The following is a 16,839-nucleotide window of genomic DNA, read 5'->3' as shown; positions in this document are numbered from 1 at the left end:
TCTGAATCTTCTTGTTTATAACCCATGCTCTTGGCACAAGTGCATAGGAATTAAATAACTTTGTTAATGTACCTTTCCTAATTCCTCGCTGCACAGACACAAATGCCTCAAGATCTTATCAATCCCACTCACAGTCAGGGACTTGTAAGCACAGGCAGCAACTCAGATAAAGATATTCCAACTGGTGCATGAAATCATACCAAAGCTCTCCCCAGTCCTCCCTCCACAGACTGCTGCAGCCCTGCTGCTTCAGAGAGATGTTGCCCCCAGCTAGATCTCTGAGAACTGAAGTTCCCTTCTAATCAAATTATCATGCCAGTGACTGTCTTTGCCATCATCATAATTAACCTCCTCACACATGAAATGCAAATGATCAAAACATTTATTTTCTCCAGGGCTCTGTGCAACAAGAGCAGCGGCTGGTCCACCATACTGGGCCCAGGCTCTGCACCCTGCATGTGCACCTGCAGACCACCAGTATGGTGGAAGCTCCCCTGCCCTTCCTTTTATCTCTTCTCTTCCTTGGAAGAAAGAGAGGGTGGGGAGGGAGCACAAATCTAAAGGCAACGGGCAGTTGATTACTCTGATGAGGAGGGATGGGGGAGTGGGAGCAATAGTAATGAGGCTGGTAATTGGGAAAAGACCACCCCCCCCCCCCAGGTGAAGCCTGCAGGACAGGCACAAGGCAGGTGAAGTCTGAGAGCTGCTCTCACCCAAGCTCAGGAGAGGTGCTTGCTCCATGTGGATGTGTACTGCCCATGCTTCAGCTCTGGCAGGGTTTGCCAGGGAGCAAAGGACGCCTCCACTTTCACCCCTGCACTTCTGACAAAGCTTGTCTGTGGCACGTTACCTTCTGAGGTTACTCAGAGCCCTCTTCATCCTGATGTCCCCCCCTCCTGGTTTTTTTTTTTTTTTTGTTTGTTTGTTTTTTTTCTGTCTGATGCTGCTTTTCTTTCACTTGGGAACGATGCCTTCTGTATAGGATGGGTGGACAGCCATAGAGAGAAGGGAAGCTGAAAAAAGATTTCTTTTTTCATTCCAGGCCCAAAGCTCTGAAACAGCCCAGTGAAAACTGTCTCCAGGTGGAATCTACACAGAATGCAGCCTACGTGGCCAGCTTTCTGTTTTGGTGTCTGGAAAAGGAAAACCACAAATACTTATGCTTTTCTTTGACTCCTAGCAACAGCGCTCAGTGTTGTGAATAAAACCACCCTGGAGCTCTGCAGGAAGTACAGGAGGAGGACAAGCCCTTGGGCTAATTTACAAGTAATGAAAACACTTTTTACACAATGTCTTGACACTGTAGCAGCCATTTTCTCTACAAAAAAAACACATCCAATATTTGTTGTTCTTTCAGCCAGGCTTTTCCTGCTCTAGAAACAGTTCTGAAGTGCTCTTCAGCATCCCCTGTGTTGCTAAATTATTTGTGGCTGCAACAGGAGTGTTCTGGTGGAAGTCTCTGCCAGCCAGGCGGCGCACAGCACCACAGCCCAGCTCCCCGCTCACCATGGGCACCGCGCTGTGCTCCTCTGCTCCCGGCCAGGCTCAGCCACTCCTGGCAGCTGCAGGCCAGCTCCTGCGAGACACCGCTCCGGCATCCCCAGGCGGGCAGCGTGGGGGGCACGACGGGCCCCATGGCTTGTAAAGGCTTTGAGGCGCCTGCCTTGCAACGCCATGGGAGCCACCAGAGCACCCTTGCAGACTCAGTACTGGTGACCCATTAACAGCCAGATCAAAGAAACGTCTTTTCCTCATGCACCAGCCAGCAACAGCAACTGTGTCTGCACCATCCTCAGAGCTGCAGCACACACAGCAAAGCACACCCACCAGCCCAGCCTTAAGAGCACTCTCTGGTATCCCCTCCACAGAGCGCAGCTCACAGCTCTTGCATGCATCTGTAAGGAGCTACGCTCTCCCTGTATACCAGACACTTCTTGGACGAGGGATTTTCAGAGGCCCCAGCTCAGCAAGCTGACATCATGTGCCTGATGTTGCCAAACAAGGATGAGCTGTTGCTAGAACAATCAATTTTTTAAAATCTCTGACTGTTACCCTTAGTCCTGCAGTAACTATAGTAACAGCGCTCAGGGCTTCCCCCTCTCCAAAAGGCTCTGCAGCTGCACAGCTCCGCAGCACACAAGGCTGCATGTGGTGGCAGGCAGGCTGCTGGCTCCCAGTACCACCTTCTGGGCCAAGCTGCAGGTGCTGGTGCACCATGGACTCTGGCCCTGGTCACCTCAGGGCTGCCCACTTTCCCCTGCCCTGGCGGCACTGTCCCGGGTTGCAGCAGCCACCTCTGGCCCCCTGCAAAGGGGCTGTGTGGGCACAGGCAGCCCTTGCCCTCTGGCCCACCCATCCTGTGCAGTGCCACCTCCAACACCTGCACTCACAGAGGGACCATGCACGCCACAAGGCAAGAGTGAAGAGCAAATCACGCGTGACTTGTTTGTTGAGCTGAGTTAAAAGATCAAGCAATTGATACTGGAATCAGAAGCACACAAAGAAGGAACGGCCAAGTGCATTGTCAGTATGGGACACTTCGGTTGCTGCCAGCTAATCTCTGGGCTCCCTCCAGCATGCCCAGTGCTGCCGAGGCTGGCACAGGTGCCAGCTGAAGCAGACCTCTCTCTTTGAAGTGGGGGCATAAATGCTGCCATAGGGGTACACCCTGGTTCAGCTGGTGATCCCATCTTCAAGGCACTGGCTGCACACAGCCTGGTCCGGAGCGTAACAAATCACACAGCCCTGGCAATGTGTAAGGAGACCTCTCCCCAGGCACCCCTCTCCCCTGGCACAGGAAAACAGGTTGTCCTATAGCTTAAGTTTCCTGGAAGACCTATGAAAGTAAAGATGTCCTTAGGCTTTGGAGGGGACATTTACCTCGTTTCTCTCTAGTTCCATTCTGCTCAGTAAAAATGCAAATGAAGTGTTGTCATTAAGTTCACTCTTTCTTGCAATGCAAATGATGTGCATGTTCCTTCTGTACCTGCCCACCTCCCAGATTTAGGAGGCGGAGAAGCAAGGAGGGAGGTGGGCTGGCTGAATTGCAATCTTAATTGGACTCCTCCCCAGAAAACATACACTGTGAATTTTTCAAAATCATATAAAACACATAATATCAATTATTCAATCATTCTGCTAATCTCAAGGCTTCCAAGAAGACCTTTAGCTTTGTACAAAAGCTATACATGAAGTATCAATTATTGACAGCCTTCTCATCAGAGGATTAACACCCAAGCACATATCTCTTCTGAAATGCAAGTGGAACATGTGATGCTCTCCTGGGAGGTATTACCTCTACTACTCAAAGTGCTCTTGGAGAGGCTTCATCACACCAGATTCCATCACTGCATTTTATAAATCCTGTATGATTTGACACTTTTATCCTGCAAAAAAGTTTACTGTATAATTCGTAGTTCTTTCCAGACATTATCAAGGTATGTGTAACAAGGTGCATAAATTGAAGAGATTAATACAGAGGGCACATTTGACAAATATGTATGCAAGCAATGTCCAGTGTCCCATGGAATTGCTCAGAAGGGCCTCACTGCATGCACACACTATATCAAGAGGGGTCAGACCTTTTGCACAAAGTGAAGAGAGCAGACACGTCAGGGTAACCTTGAATTCAGCTAGCCTTGTTTCTCTTTCCCAGCCCCAATACAGAGAGCTGCATCCTTCATTTGAGCAAAAGGGGGTCTAGGTGTTCTCTATTGCTCATGCTCAGCTGTACAAGGAGGCAGAGCATGCGCACCAAACGCCATGCCCAGCAGAGCGCAGGAGCCTGCTTTGTGTGCTTGGAGTCACCCAGTGACCATCTCCTGATCAGCATTCATCAGGGAAGGATTCAGCTCCAGCACAAACTCTCCTGTCCCACAGCAGCACGCTGCAGTGCATCACAGGCTGTGTGTTTGCAGAGTATGTCCCCGGGCCAGCTGGTGCTAGAGCCTTGTGCCAGAGCCATGCTGGGGATCCGCATGTGGCTCTGATGCACATGGGGCAGCCTGAGTCGGCATCTGGCTGTTTCAGACAGGGACAGCACATTCTGTGGGTGTAACTGAACACGTGCAGAACCTGTTTTTGTTTGTTTGTTTGTTTGTTTGTTTTTGTTTTGTTTTGTTTTGTTTTTCACTGTGTTAGTTTTCTGCCACTCCATCAGGGCTAGAGATCATAGACACCCTCAAAACCCCTCACCAGGGAAGAGGCATGGTAAGATGATGTCCCTCAGTATAGAGGTTTCATGGCCGATGCCCCACAGCCTCCATGGACTGCCGCCCCACAAGGCCTTTCATTAGCTAGCAGCTCCAACTGCCTAATGAGATGGGGCTTCTGTCATCTGCATTTAGAATTTCCTTCTCTCTGTGGGCTATGAACAATGGCCCAATGACTTTTCACCAGGTGGACAGCTCTGCACATCCTAGTCATACATTGTCGGGTGCACAATACAGGGAAAGCATGTGCAGCCTTGGAGTTACAGCTTTTACACTCAGGACAGCAGAAGATGGAATGAAAGCTGGTTGTATTTGGAGAAAGGTTCACTGTGACACACAGACCCAGGCTGAATTCATCCCTGGAACTGAAGGAGGGGTCTGGGCCACTCATTATTACTGCAACAGAAACCACCATCAAAATGCATATCCTAGGTTTACAACTTTAGCCCAACAGCTTGGGTTAGAAGGAAGACATGGGCATGACCTAGTGCTGCTATTGCAAGGCTTATGTGTAACTAGCAGAGCGCTGGTCCTGAAGTTTTCCTCCTGCTCATATTGGACAGTTTCAGAATTATGTTCTTCAGATGCAATGACACAGTACCTCTGCCACTGGCATGTATTCCTCTAGAGAGCTACTATGTCTCCTCTCAACCTTTGTTTCAGGAGACCATTCAAGCTGAGCTTCTCTCACAAACTGGGTTTTCCCTGCATAACCTTTCTCACACAGTGCTGGGCATCGTTTTCACAAAGGGCAGCTCCCACACCCTTTTCCCCAGATGAGGATACTCTATTCATCCCTTGCTGCAGTCAGGACCACTTGCTGCGGAGGCAGCCCAGCAGCTGTCCAGGCATCATCCTAGGCACAGGGTAAATGGCAGAGACTGGCCAAGGCAGACGTTTTTCACTCAGTTCTGAAAGCAGTTGATGCAGCTGCTGCAGGCTGCAAAAAGCCAGGAGCCTGCCAGCACCATGCAGAGGGATTGGATGCCTCCCACAGGCAGGAGGGGCAGGGAGAGTTAATTAAAACACACTGAGCAAGTGTAAAGTTTTATTACAGAATGCAAAGGTAGGCTGGTTTCTCCAACACACATCTGCATAATCCAGCCTGGGCTCCTGCAGCTGCACTGCGCTGTGCACGCTGCTGACACCGATATTGTTTTCATCTATTTTATTGAAAAAACAGTATCCAAGGTTTAAGCTGCATAACAAGCCCTGCCATGCAGTAATGCCTTGCTTTCTTTCTGCAGACAAATCTAACTGGAAACTCCCAGGTAGTAAGTGACCATCCTGCAGACAGGCATGCCCATCTTCCTGCCACCTCCTTTTCAGCAAAACTGTGAAATCTTGGGAACAGGCAACATGACAGCAGGAGGGGAATTCCAGATCCACGGCAGGTTGCAGTTATACCCCGTGCTCCCAAGCCATGCCAGAACTGTCTCTGCTGAGCATAGGAGAGTCACCAGGAGATGTGAGGTGGGTACATTTCTCCTGCACAGGTGACTGTGTACATATGCCCTGGTAGCAAGTACCAATTCCCATGGGGAAATGAGCTACACATGAGTTATACGTGAGGCAGAGCCAAGGAAATGGGTCAGCACTAGTAGGCTCAGACCTGCTCCAGTCCAGCCAAGCACAGGATCCAGAGAGCATCTGAGCTCTGTCTGGAAGCTCCACCAACACTGCAGGGCTGTTAGAGCTCAGATCTCAGCCTGTTCCTCCACCCAGGCAGACTGCAGGAAGCAAATGCCTTTCGGAAAATGTATTCGCAGAAGCAACGACACCTCGAATGCTGGAGGTGTAAGAAGCACAGGGTTTCAGGCAATACTTAGCCCTGAACCTCTGTTCGTGCCTTTACTGCCAAGCAGGGAGGAGAGGGCAAGGGGGAGGCAGGACTGTGGATTCCACTTTGGCAGGACAGATTACATAAAGGGGGAACGAGATTGTGCTGCCTCATTAATCATGATAAAGAACATGCTCAAAGAGAGCCTGGCTTTCAGCATAGTAATTAATGAGCTCTTTAATTTTAGGCTGTAACATCCAAACTACCCCATTAGGCAGCAGAGCAGCTCCAAATGTCCTTGCCATGTGATGTCAGGGAGATGCACAGGGAGCTCTGGAGTGCAAAGCACAATGGGCTTTTCCCACAGTGTCAGAGGTTCATGGGCCATGGTTTCAGCACATTGGAGGTTTAAATCCCTCCTGAACAGGTCAGCCATCCTGTTGGCCTGGAAGAAGCCAGGGATCTGCCATGCCTTCCTGTCCTGTTTCTGCAGGGGCTCTGGGATTCTATGTTTCTGGGGATCAAAACAAAGGGCTGGAGAAAGCAGGCAACTGCCTCCACTCTCAGTTGATCCTAGCCCTACATCTGAGAGCAGCTCAGAAGGCATACAGCACTGGGGACTGGGTATTTCCACATCCCACCTGCATGTAGGCAGGTGGCACAGCTGAGCCCAGGAAACCTCCTACAGGGTGCAGGCAGGTTGTCTTAGAACAGCAGGCCATGGCTCCTGCAAGCTCTGTCTGGCCTCCTGATGGTGGAGAAAGAAGCATATGTTGGGAAGAGAAGGTAGGGTTTGGTCCCTCCATGCATTCTTCCTGGAATTTCCTAGTGGGTTGATGTTCTGTGGCATCCTGGATGCTGTGCAGGAGCTGTGGGGGTTTCAGCTAAAAGATAGTCATGCTTGCCTCTCCCTCCCCATCTCCTGGCACCTTTCCCAAAGCGCACTGCTCTGCCATGCCAGAATTTCCACTGCGAGCTCCTTGGGGCTACCTCTGCTGCTGGCTGCATGGCCAGGCAGGTGAGCAGAGCACTCCGCAGTGAGCAGCTGCACTGAGGAGCACCAGCTCCACAGCTTGGGAGGGTCTGGCACCATCAGGAGGGCTCCCATGGCCACCCCTGACAGGGCCACCATGCCAGGACTGGGCTGTGCCCCCCATGCCACCTTGGGCTGGGGCAGTCCCTCCAGCAGAACTGGAGGGTGCCCAGGATGGGTGCTCCCAATGCGGTTCATTTTTCTAGAATAGCATTAGCAAAAATATTTATTTCTCCCTGGTTGAAACCCAGTCCTGCCCCTGCTGTTCAGGGGAGTGAATATACCATATATACAAACTGGAGATTTGCCCCACATCTTTTTCTCAAAGATTCTATATCTTTTCTTTCTTCTTTTTTTTTTTTTTTTTTTCATAATTCTAGTCATAAATGTCACATGTTAGAACCCAGATCTCATTATTGTGAGCAGGGAAATGTATGCCATGTAATAAATTCTTTTGTGGGAAATAACCCTGGTGACTAGTGGAATGTATGAATTTATTACTCTTTGTAGGAGCCTTTCCTCCTATGACTTAAGGAGAGATCTATCATCCTACAGAAGACCTTGCTGGTTCTCTGTTTGGAAACCTTTATAAAGCTTTATGTCACATTTCCTGCCTTCGTGTCCTAGGGATTCATTCAGCATGAATCACATTAAAAACAAGGTGTTCTGAAAACAGGCATCAGTGCATCAGAACTGCAAGGGCAAGGTGTGCTGACACCGTTCCCACACCAACCACCCTGCATGAGTGGCCAGCTTCAGTGTCCACCAGGGCTCTTCTCCCAGTGCCCACAGCTGCTGCACTTTGAACAGCTGAAAGGTGCTGACACCACTAAGCCAGAGGCAGCAATCTAGGCAACACCGAATAGCACAAAAGAAAATATTTCACTTCTTGTTTGGTGGTGGCTATGGTCATAGGAAAGGGCCACAAAGCCCCTGTCTTTTTGCATTGTGAGTTGAGGACAGGTAGATCTGCCACACTTCAGGAGAGGTGCTCAGCCGCAGCCACAGCAGTTGTCCAGGGCCTCTTTGTCTCCTAGGCGAGGAAGCCCCTGGAATAAAGAAAACAGCATCATCTGAAACCTCCTGACCTGAACCCTGTCTCCCCTGTGCCCCTCTCCCTGTGCACATCACCCACCTCCCCCCTCACCCCCCGAGGACAGCCAGAGCAGGCATTGCGTGGCCATGGCGTGGTGTCCAGCAACAGCCCTCAGCAGTGCTGCAGCCTCCTCTCCTTCCTGAGGCCAGCAGCTGCAGCACCACAGGGCCTGCCAGCAATGACTTCCCCTTTGGGGTGCTAGGGAGTGGGTGGAAACGCCCCACCCTGAGCATTTTGAGCTCATGGGTTCCATTTGGGAAGCTGCCCCACAGGGAGGCTGCAGGTGCCCTGTGTCTCCAGCAGGAGCATTAGGTATTCTGCTGGCTCCATTGAGAATGGGTGAGCATGCTGCAGTGGCAGTGAGATGGGGCTGGCAAATGTGGAATATCGGAGGAGTAAATTGCATCAGTTCAGCTCCAGACATTGCATTAAAGAGAAATGACACTCCCAGCAGGACACTACCCCACTGCACAGGTATGGGTGTGTGAGCACTTAATGACAAAGCTGCTGCAAAATTATGCCTTCGTATCCCATTGTCAAGTTTATTTTAATATACATTCAAAACACTCTGAATACAAACCTTTGCTGTAAGATTACAAAATGCTCAAGCACTTCTGCAATTTGGATGGCAGGGGATCAATTATTTGGGCATGGTTTTGCATATAATGGCCTGCAACAGATTGTAAAGTTTCTCAGTTAGTGAAGCAATTATGAATACTGAATACAAACTAATGGCTAGAGAGTGGTGGAACTGGGCCATCTGGACTCAGAGACATGCTTCTGGCTAAGAGGGGAAGGACTGTGGGGAGGAGACTAAGCAACATGCTATAAGTACTTTGTTAAGTGTGATCTTTATGGAGCCTGCTGTAACAGAAAAGATGTGGTGTAAGAAACAGACTCCAGGAACAAAAATAGAAATAAAAGTAAGCATAGACAAATGCAAAAATAAAAATAAGAGAGAGAAGTGCTGAAAATTGTATTGCCAAGAAAGAAGTTCATACTTCACTTCCGTGTGATTACTGTTTATTCCAGAAGACCAGATCACTTTGTTTGTTTAATGATTCAAAGCAGAATATTTTCAAAAATCTTTGAAAGCATTCACAAACAGTCTCCCATCCAGCCAAAACCCAGCTGGCAAAATTCCTGGGTGTGAGGAAAGATTTATTTATCACTTCTCAGTAATGAATATTTGGTTTTATTTTGTTGAAAAGGGAAATCAGTCAGAGTTTTGACCATGCAACGTTACAATTACTGCTCTCCCTAAAACAACAGAACTGAGAAGAATGGCTCCAGAAACCATCTCCTTACAGCACGTTCCCAGCACAGGGCTCCGGCGCACACAGTCCCAGGCTGTGTCCTGCTGCTCCAGCTTTGAGCGGGCTGACCCCAGGCTCCCCAGAATGTCCAGGCTCCTATCCTGCTTCCCATCATCATGCCCAGGGCATCAGGCCCTGCACACCCCTCCGGTGGCGTGCAGACCTGCTGTTCTTGTGCTTCTGGCAGCATTTTATTGCCAGCACATCGGCACTCGTCATCATCAGAAGCATCACTGCACGAGTGCCCCTGAAAACAGAGGCATCGTGCACCCTGGAACTGCCCTGCTCCGTGCTGGCTGAGCAGCCCTGGTCCACATGCAGCGACAATTGGAGCTACGTGTTTTATTTCTTGTGTTTTTCAGTCCATTCATAAAAAATGCATGTAGGATGAAAGGTTTTACACAGCAAACAGAACTGAGATTTAGGGCTACAAATGTCAGATTTCACAACGCTCCCTCCATACAACTGCTCAAAGGAAAATCACATCACAGATATCATGAGCTGGGGGATGGGGCCACAGATTTCCTAAAAGTAAATGAAAATGACATCAGGATTCATTTTTCTCCTACTTTTAAAAATCAGCCTAGCAGGAACATCAAAGTAATACATGAGTCTGGTCATTCCCATAACATATTATTATAAATCAAAAACAAAACCGTGGTCAAGTCAGGTAGAAAATCATCTTCCAGAGAGATCTGACTGAGCTCAGCAAAGGAGAAAAGGCTGACACAACATCTTTAAACATTTTTAATTACTCTGTCAAACTGACAATTACAGAACTAATTATTAGGAAGACAATACCAGATATACCAAATAGCACATTACCAGTATTTTTATGTAATTATGTAATTTAATGAATTGAAGGCTACAGTAATGGACTGTATCTGGTTAATTAAGGACTCCCTTTCTGCTAATAATGCCATTTATGTTCAGTTCACTATGTTTGTTTTTCTTCTGTAAAACCGGGCATGTTTTCTCAGACGACGAAGGATTCTTCCAGCAGCTCATATGCCCCTTCTGTTATTGATGGTACACAGGTTTTTGTTGTTGTTGTTTTTTGTTTGTTTGATTGTTTGTTTTGTGGTGTGGACAATGTGCTCCACTGACTCCTTTTCATTTCCAGCTTTGCCTTATTCACTAGGCATACTAGTGAATAGGGCAAACACTAGTTAACTAGTGTTAACTATGGCCCAGGGCTGGGCTCCTGGAGCTCTGTTGGCACTGGCATCCCAGTGCCGCACCCTGGAAGAAGCACCCTCCTGCCCCAGCAGCCCCAGTCAGGGCAAGGTGAGGGTGGGGAGTGCAGCAGCTCGCAAGGACCCTGCCCAGCAGCATGCTCCTGGCCCTGCATCCACAGCAGCAGCAGCAGCCATGCCTCTGCCAGCCCCCATCCCTGCACCCTGTGGTCAGGGCATGGGGAGCTGCTGCAGAAATGTGCCCAAGCACAATGGGCTGGCCAGTGAGGGTGCGCCCCATGGTATGAGCCACATGAAAGAAAATAAATAATTTAAACATTTTCCCTTGCAGATAAAATGTTGGGAAGGTTTGGAGCCTCCTAATTCCTCATTGTTGAATGAAAATTGTCTCATAAATTATTGATTGTATTTTAAATGTACCCACAGAAGCCATTTTAATTCTTCTTTTCTCTTTTTGGCAATAATTAACCTATTTACATTTTTTAATCACTTGAAGATATTTCCTGCTGATTGTTATCTGGACAGGAGGGATTGCCTGCTACACAAGCCCACCAGTTTGGTGAGATTCCAAAGGGAGGAACTGGCCATGGGAAACCTCACAGCCATGCTCCACTGCCAGGCCAGAGCCTCACATCCCGGCAAGTTAAACCTTTCCCTAGTCAGAACAGCAACATTAATAGCAGTACCAAATCCCTCCTGAGTCCCAGCCCAGCCCCAGTCAAAGATTGCCACCTGGCTGCCCTGTAGGAAGGGGCTTCTGTGCGGAGACATGCCCCACGGTCTGGATGGGGCTGGGCAGCAGCAGGTCCCATTGGCTGCTCCTCGCTACCCAGTCACTGCTGCTCAGATGCTTGGCACCAAGAGCCAGTCCCAGCCAGTTACCTGCACATCCCAGCATCAGCCACTAGCAGAAAACAATGCTTAGGATTAACAAGCACTTCCCCAGAGATCCACCTCAGGGGGTGGGACATATATTCTTGAGCACACATAGCAGGATGGTCCACTGTTCTTGGCTGCAGCATGGAGAGGACACTGCAAGCAGAGTGAGGCATTCTGTGAAGGCACTAACATTGCAGGGCCATCACAGATGACAGACAGAAACCAGCCTAAAAATTGCATCTGCCCCATTACTTATGCAGAAAAAGTTGCTGAGCTACATCTACTGTCCCTTGCTCTCCTGCACAGCAGAAGAAGCTGCAGCTGAGATGGTGTATGTGTTGAGGGATTTCCTGAAACAGCAAAAATCCCATGGCTTGCTGTAGCTGAGCAAACCAAGCTACCAGGGCAACTATGAGAAGTTCCCATGACAGTGTTCCCACATCGCCCAACTGAGGAATTTAGAAAAATATTGTTACCAGTAGCTGGCCTCAAGGACAAGGTCTATGTGACTGCTAATCACAAGGGGGTTGTTTTCTTGCAGGTGGGGTTGTTTTCTTGTAGCTGTTTGTCTGAGTGCTTTTGACCAATAATCTTGTGTGAAACACTGTCCACCCCTGTTAAGTTCTCTATAAAAGTTAGGCTATTCGGGCAATAAAATGGAGCATGATCTGACTCTACTGGTGTCTGTCGTGCTTTCGGCCATGCTTCCTCCAACATATATGCGTCTGAGGAGCAGCTTGACTAAGTGGGCAATAGAAAGGAATTCTGTTAAAGCCCATGGGTACGGGCACTTGGATCATAGGAGCAAAACTGCAGTGCTACTCACTGTGAGTGAGTCAACAACACATCAAAGATGAGTTTGGGAACGTGAGCTATGAAGTTTCTGCTGTCTCTCTGAATTAGACCGAAAACCTGTCATCACAGGTTATGGTAGGCATTGCTTTATGTGCTGCCCACCTCCAAGAGGAATGCTCATCTTCTGGCTTTTCACTCTTGCTTCAGGCAGAGGTGCACATGCAAGGGTAGGGGGCTCTAATCCTGGCAGTCAGCCCACATACACCATCTGCCACACTGCTCTTTTGCATCGGTCTCAGTAGCTTATTTCGTTCTTGTTACAGAATAGGTTAACAGATCCCAAAACATGGCTAAAAATAGTAGTGTTTCACCCCAGAAATCATGGGAAATGTTGTAGTACCGTATCAGTTTGCTCGGTTTCTGGGCACAATGGGTTCCCTTCAATGGAATTGGCAGCACGTATTTAAAGCAAGTGATACTATTGAAGTAGAAAAAGCAAAGATGCCAAATTAACTTCTCTAGTAGCCAGAAACACCAAGAACTAAGAGAAAATGGGATTAAGGAACATCTCTGTGTGCTAAGTGTTGGTGTATCTCACAGACTGTCCAGGAAAGCCTTACAGAAAGAGAGCTGGGTGCCCATGAGCCAGCTCCCTATTCCAGGGCTGACTTCACGCTGCCTGTACAGAGGGGCAGGCAGTCCCCTTTTGCAACATGCTCCAAGACCTGGCAAAAAAAAACACCAAACTAGTCTCACCGTATTTGCAGTTTATTGACATTAATGGCACAAATTTTGGGCCCCTCACTACAAGAAAGATATCAAGGCCCTGGAGCATGTCCAGAGAAGGGCTAAGAAGCTGGTGAAGGGCCTGGAACACAAGTCCTGTGAGGAGCAGCTGAGGAAACTGGGGGTGTTTGGTCTGGAGAAGAGGAGGCTCAGGGGAGACCTCATGGCTCTCTGCAACTACCTGAAATGAAGGTGTGGGGAACTGGGGGTCAGCCTCTTCTTGGAAATGAGGAGACATTTCTTCTCAGAAAGAGCAGTCAGGCATTGGGATGGGTTGCCCAGGGAGGTGGTGGAGTCACCATCCCTGGGGATGTTTATGGAAGGGTTGGACGTGGTGCTTGGGGACATGGTTTAGTGGGTGATATTGGTGGCAGAGGGACAGTCGGACTAGATGATCTTCGAGGTCTTTTCCAACTTTAACAGTTCTATGAGATATTTTGCAGGTGACTTCCCCACAGAGTTTTACTAGCTTTGCCTACCATGCACAACCAAACACATTCAAGCAGTTCTCGTCTAAGTGAAAGCTGTTGTTAAGAAAGAAGAAATTCAATAATGTACTTGTAAATTAATAAAATCCTGGCAATTGTGAAAACATTCTGGGCTTTTGTTGGCCTGGAGATTTATTCAGTGTTGCTGGCTTCCCAGCTGAGGCAGAAAATATCATAAACCTGCCAAGAGAAATGCCTCTGCAAAATGTTCCAGGCTCAGCTATAACATTCTTCTACCTGTTGGCACAGCAGCCTTGGTGCCCCAAAAAGGCCAAGAGCTGAACCTGCACACTCTGTCCCCTTTGTCCCTGTCACAGACCAGTGAGTAGCATTAAAGCTGACAAGAGTTGATTGTTCCACAGTTTGGATTTGGTTTGGGGGGATCTTTCAAAGCATCATTCTTTCTAGGAATATAATACGCCTGAAACTGTGTTATATGCCTATCAAAATCAGCACTGTCCACGAGGGAGTGCTGGGAAAGCTGTTACAGGGATCTGGGCTGTGTACCAGATCCTGTTTGCAGCCAGCCCAGGTTCCCGGCTGTGCTAGTGCTCACTGCTTGCTCAGGCAGCGGCAGCTTTTGTCAAAGCACTCCCATGACACAGCCACCTCTCCCCCGACCTCCCAATTGGTTCCTGGTTTCCCTTTGGGCTGCACCTTCAGACAGGTAGATATCCATGCAAGCTGGGTCTGCAGCCTTCTTGCTGGCAGGGCTCCAGTTCACCGTGCTCTTTGCGAGAGCAGCGTCATGCACAGAGCCATCAGGACACCACCATACTGCACATGGGGTGCTGCCAGGGGGAGGAGTGTGCAGGGAGCAACATGTCAGTCACTGCCATGCCTCCTAGCACAGGAGCAGGATGTGCCCTACAGGTTTGGGCAGAGCCAGGCTGGGTCCCCTGCAGCCCAAGTCCAGCAGACATCCCAGGACACAGCAGACCTGACTGCTGCAGCAAGCCCCAAAGGAGGAGCATTACTACCTCTAGGACAAGGGCTGAAGGCCATAGTGACCTTCAAAGCCCAGCAACCTCCACAGAATGTGAATCAGAGGAACAAGAGTAGACACTTGCATGTTCCCCAACGAGCTGTGAGCCCAGCAGCTGGTGCTCCAGGGTCCTGCCAGCCTCCAGCTGTCATTGCACATATCCCATGGGAACCAAAGCAAACATCAAGGTTTACATTTGCTTTCTTGAATACAGAATAATGAAGGAGCAGTGTGGGTATGGGGAAGGCTGTTGGCATTGTGCCATGCCAAAGAAATGATACTGTTTAATGACGGTCAGAAGAAAAATGTTTTCCCATTTAACAAACAGAACTCTGTGCAGAGGATCATCAGAACAGCCTGCAGCTGGCCACACCGAAGGGCAGATGCCTTTGCTGCAATTGTTTATTGTTACCTACACCCCAGGGCTTATAGACAGGAGCACATACCCTGGGCTCCCAGTAGTGCCCACGGCCTGTGCTGGCAATATCCCACTTCCCAGCCCTGCATCAGAAATGAGCGTGCTACAGAAACTTGGCCAAACAAAATTTCTTCTCTGAGTGATCCCATCCTGGCTGTATATGAAAACTCATTATAAATTTAGGCAGAAATCAAAGCAATTTATCTCTGAAGACATATCAGCATGAAGGAGGGGAATAGTACAGGGCACCATTGCCTCCACAGCAGTAGGGTCCAGGAGAAAAAGCTGCACACAGACACCTCTTAGAGGACTTGGGAACAACCACAGCTTTGAGCTTCCCCGAGAACAGACTCTGCTCACTCACAATGGAAAAAGCACAGGGATAATAAGCAAAGCCATGTGCCCTGTTAGAGTAGGGGTACACAGGGTAGGGAGACCAAACTTACCCCACAGAGCCAGGAGCTTACAGTGAGGGAAGGCAAAGAAGGAACAGCCACATTCTGTGAGAGCACAGCAGCAACAGCCCATCTGAAGTGACACCTGTGTTCCTGCACCTGCCTTTTAAACAGGCCAGACACAGCTCTCTTGCCCTCAGTCCTTGCTTTGAGACAGAACACTTTACTCCTGCGGTCTGAGTCAAAAGCATTAACTTCAGCCCTCCAGAGAGTCTCTGAGCACTGTACCTACCTCTACCACTTCTCTGGGTGTCAGCAGCTGATCCAACATCTTGCTGATAATCTATCAAGACAGCAATATTCACAGCAATTTTTCTAGGGTTTGTAAATGCTCTGGAGCCCCCAAGCTCAGGCATGGGAGATCCAGGCTTTCTATGAGTAGTATCATTACAAGATGAACCACAGCTGAGATGACAGTGTTGCTGATGGGACCCCTGCCTTGCAAACTCCTAGTCCATATCCACATGGACAAGAAGAACCCTGCTGCTCTGCCCCACATCAGGCCAGCTCTGCAGACTCCCACTTGATGAAATGACATATCACTCTACTCCGAGAAGCCAGACACATCCACCAGCACAAATTCAAACTGCCCAGCAAAGGCCAATCAATAACTGCTGGGGCAGACACCTGAGTACAGGAAGCTTTGTCTTCATAGGTGCAGGAAGGAGGCTGCATCCAGGGACTGGAAAGGCTGAGCACTGAGGATGATGTTAGAGCTGCAGACTTCACCAAGTATTTAATAGACAAATGATCCTGAACAAACACTTCTGAGGAGCAGCAGCATTTCATTTTCATTGGGGAATGCTTAGCTAGCTGATTTTATGACAATATGTATTTTATATATATATAAAATTTGTGAGTGAATTTAGTGCTTGTGAATGCAAAGGAGTAATAGTGCTGGCAAGAATCGAGCGTTAGGTGGAAAGATGTGCCAGCCACCTCATGTGGTCATGATGCAGCACAATACTCATGAAAGAAGTTGCTGGTGCCGGTCCTCATGTGCTGCAAATGATAACAATGAAACTTCATGCAGCTCTATCTGTCAGAGATTCATACTGCTAGTCTCCAGCATGGTTAGCTGAAATCTCCAAAGAGGTACCAGAAGAGAGAGAAACAACTCGTTTATTTTCCTTCTGAGCTAATCATAAATACCAAGCACCTTTCCTGCTGCACTCTCTGGGAAGCATCTCAGGTACATCAGCCCTTCCCATAGCACCACTCCCTGCTTCCAGACTCCAGCTGCTCTCGTATACATTAACGCCAAATTGTCTGAAAACTACCCAGGCCTTTTGTAATATCTAGCCATCTGCACAAGCAGTAATGGTTGTGTTGATGCAACATGTATTTCCTCTACAGAATACAAACACACTGCCTCAGCCCTGAACCTCTGTATCTCTCGTT

The 16,839-nt window shown here is 48.7% G+C and overlaps 1 long non-coding RNA gene across 2 annotated transcripts; it reads right to left on the bottom strand.

Moving 5' to 3' along the window:
* Positions 1–6,607: 6,607 nt before the first annotated feature.
* LOC311445182 lies at positions 6,608–15,775 on the bottom strand. 2 transcript variants are annotated; one of them, XR_014698264.1, is made up of 3 exons: positions 15,671–15,775; positions 8,701–8,790; positions 6,608–8,073 (listed from the first exon to the last, which is right to left on the bottom strand). It is a non-coding gene; the product is annotated as an uncharacterized lncRNA (long non-coding RNA). The 2 variants fall into 2 exon arrangements; XR_014698265.1 differs by lacking the exon at positions 15,671–15,775 and adding an exon at positions 15,430–15,507.
* Between the last annotated feature and the right edge of the window lie 1,064 nt (positions 15,776–16,839).

This window comes from Aythya ferina (genome assembly GCF_964211825.1).
Source record: "Aythya ferina genome assembly, chromosome: 15".
NCBI classification, from domain to species: domain Eukaryota; kingdom Metazoa; phylum Chordata; class Aves; order Anseriformes; family Anatidae; genus Aythya; species Aythya ferina.
Note: the sequence above shows the minus strand (reverse complement) of the source record. Positions and strands in the feature narration are given on the sequence as shown.